A 3,780-nucleotide genomic window follows, 5' to 3' on the forward strand; every position below is an offset into this window, starting at 1 on the left:
ACCCAAATGTCGCGCTGGGTTCGAAAACTTAATCTGTGAGATGTGTCACTTGGCTACCAGGCCTATAGGGTTACTAAACAATTTTGACAAGAGATGAATTTAGTTTTACTTGTAGGAACTTTATTCATACCATTCATATTGACCACCATCCACTATGATTGGCCTACAAATATAAAATTAATATTAGCCTTTTTTTTTAAACGGCTCTCGCCCTAAGTATTTACGTCCTTGTGTTGCAAAGGGCTCTTCAAACATTCAAGTCACATGCTCATAGATACCTGGGTGTCTTTGTGCATTGACATGTAACTGTGTCTTGTTCGGCATCTGGATCACACAAACGATTGTCCTAAACGGGGATTGAACCCGCGACACGTAGCGCACAGAGGGTTTGACGTGGTGACCTCAACGATATCCTATCGCTGGTACCTACAAGGCCACGTATAAAATCTTATTACAGGAAGTGAAATAAATGTCTAATCATAGTTTAAATTGAATAGTTCTTATTGAACATGACCCACAATGTTTCAGACAAGTCAATCCGTTTGCTACACCGCTATCGTCTCAAACCTAACCTTCCCAAGGCCAAAAAATACTCCTGTTCACAGTCTCATAACTCCAAAAATATTAAGAAAATATCTAATGTATTCCTTTTCTCCCAGTAACCAGATTATACCTCGCATATATTCGCAGACACGAACCAAACGAAATCAAAAGACTCGAGGGGTCCAGAGTCAGAAAAAGTAATGTTATTCCGCCGGATCCCACAGACCATTATTTACATTTTTTGTTTAGTTATAAGACGATCTGCGGCAGACTTGGCGCGTTCCTGTCTGACCTGGGATATTAGGGGTCCGTGTATTAAATCGGTGGTCAAATTAATTCATTTTCGCTAGCAGTAAGCTGTGATTACATAAAACTTTGGTAGGAAGCGGAAAACTATAATCTTTAAAACAGTATTTGTGAGTATTATGATTAGTAGCAGTCCAGTAAAACCTACGTTCAATCTTATCGTCATCTATAGATATATTTTTTTAAGTTTATTAAATGCACATTATTATCATTTTGCTGACTGCTCAACTTCATCATCATCATCATCAGCCTATCGAAGTCCACTGCTGGACATAGGCCTCTCCAAGTGCACGCCACTGAGATCGATTTTCGAGGTAATCCGTCAGAGAACCAAAGTCATCGACATAGCCCACCGAATCAGCAAGCTGAAGTGGCAGTGGGCTGGCCATATTAGCCGAAGAACCGATAACCGTTGGGGTAAACGAGTTCTAGAGTGGAGACCACGCCTCGGCAAACGTAGTGTAGGACGTCCTCAGGCACGGTGGAGTGATGACTTGCGCAAGACGGCTGGCAGGAGCTGGATGCGAGAAGCCGAAAATCGATCTCAGTGACTGCTCAACTTAATTTGTAGATATTACCAACCAAAGATAAAAATTTAAATCTCTGCGACAACTTTTTACTCCACTTTCTTGCATATAACAAATCATCCTACGGAACCTCATCTCACTTTTGAGTCGGTCTTAACAAAAGCAGGTAGTTGGATCCCTCGCTTAACCTTTCCTGTCATTGTTCCAACACCCGTAGTGCATAGCCCGTAGCATGGTGGGTTATAACACCATGGCACGGTAACTTATGGGTGTCTAAACATGTTGTTATGGTGTAAACGATTGTGGTTGTAATTAAATTTGATTTAGGATGAATGGTGGTAATAGGGTTACTTATTGGTTTAAAAAAAATGGTACACATTGGGTTTTTTGAACGAGTCAGTGGTAATTATTTGCTGTGAAATGATTTAGGAGATAGATAGAGAGAGATAAATAGTTGGAGGGTAATACTGGCCTAGTAAATAATAACTAGTCTTCAATTATTTTCTGTGAATAATGAAACATGCTATACCTAATTATGATATTTTTAAAACATTTTTACGTGTTTTCGAAAGCACAACGTAAAAGAGCGATACCAAGGGTTTGGAACAAATTGGCTAAAGAAAAGACATATTAAAAAATAACTATCTCCCATCAATGATGCTTACAACGTTGCTGAACCTCAATGACTTTAATTAATTTAGTTTTTATTATTTATTGTTATAACGGCAATAGAAATACATCATGTGTGAATTTTAAACTGTTAAGCTATCGTGATTTATGAAATACAACCCGGTGACAAACGGACCAACAGACCGGAGCTTTAGCCATGGCATTCATTTTACCCTTTACGTCAAGATCCCTAACAATTTACAGATAGAAACATAAATACTGGCTGATGACTAAGAAAATACAAGACAGTTATTACTGCCAACAATATAATAAAGACATTTAAAAAGTATTAAATATGACTTGTAACCTCATTCATTCGCATGTTAGACCAAGCTTAGCTCCCCGACACCCCGTCTTTTAAAGAGAATTAGAACGACCCTTCTTGGCATTTATTTGGCAATAGTAATTCATTATAAGCCCTCTAAATCGTGCATAAGCCATAATTTTGAGCCATTCATGTACGGAGACCAATTTGGTATGGCTATAATTTGGGGAGTATCGACTTTTAAAGACTTGGTTATTTTTGTGTGACCTTCGAGAAGTGCTAGATATTTGGAACAAAACAGTAACTATTTCGTTTTAAATGTTAATTTACTTTACCTATTGCTATTGCCCTAGTTTTCTTTTTTTTATATTTTTTTTAATTGTGTAGGTAGGCAATAAAAAATAATGTTTATGAAGTAGTCAAAATTGTTTTGTAAGTAAGTACTTAATTATAGTTTGTTTCTTTTTTTTTAATAGTTTTGAGAGATGTTTTTTTTTATAATTATTGGATGTGTTTAAAATCATTTTGGATTTATAATAAAATAATTTCGAAGATTTCAAATAGCTTTCGCAACGAACTAAATAAAAATAATAAGTTGTGAAATACTTAACAAACATCAAAAAAGCGATATCGCGACCCTGCCAGGATTCGAACCTGGAATCTTCTGATCCGTAGTCAGACGCGTTATCCGTTGCGCCACAGGGCCAGTTGTCTAAGACACTGAAACTGTCATACGTATATAGCTATGACGACTGTGCCACGTGTCTTGTACGCGGTGGGGTTATGTGACGTCATATAGCGAGTACGTAAATATAAAATACTGGTTTTTGCATACATTGTATCTAATTTAAAACCGGTTTTTGTTCGTTTCAGTAAATTTTTTAGGTGTTTTTTTTTTAAACAAGACTCAAAAATTATATTATATCTATTACTTAAATCCAATCTAAAGAATAATTTTCAGAGACATTTATAATAAAAAATATCATTCGTGTTGTCTACGAAAGCGCCAAGATAAGAAGCAGGCGCCAACCTTAGTCGGGATCGATTTGCAGTTCTACGGGATTAATTTAACACAATTGTATCATATTTATAAAATAAATGGATTGTCAAAGGATTTGGGAGAGGCCTTTGCCCAGCAGTGGTAAACAGGAAGCCAGATAAAAAAAATATTTTTACCCTATAAACCGCATAGGCTAAGTTTTTAGCATTTATCACCACGCATAGTTAATTACGGGTTATCGATGTCAGATCCAAATATATTTGTAATTCAGGTTTCTTTACCGTTTGTCAGAAATCTACGAAATTATTAAAACATACTTTGTTTTCGCCACTAACTTGAAAATCAAAATCAAAAGTTTTTATTTCAAGACGGCCGTTTTACATAGTGTACGTTTTCAAAATGTCAGTCTAAAAGAACTGGCATGAAACTTTATAAGTTACTTTTAAAAATTTTGAATCTTTAAATAGTCT

At 36.1% G+C, this 3,780-nt stretch overlaps 1 non-coding gene across 1 annotated transcript; it reads right to left on the reverse strand.

The window, feature by feature from the left end:
- Positions 1–2,943: 2,943 nt before the first annotated feature.
- Positions 2,944–3,016, reverse strand: Trnar-acg. Its single transcript has one exon. It is a non-coding gene; the product is annotated as a tRNA-Arg (tRNA).
- Positions 3,017–3,780: the final 764 nt, after the last annotated feature.

The sequence above is a fragment of the Trichoplusia ni genome, chromosome 1, assembly GCF_003590095.1.
Source record: "Trichoplusia ni isolate ovarian cell line Hi5 chromosome 1, tn1, whole genome shotgun sequence".
NCBI lineage: Eukaryota > Metazoa > Arthropoda > Insecta > Lepidoptera > Noctuidae > Trichoplusia > Trichoplusia ni.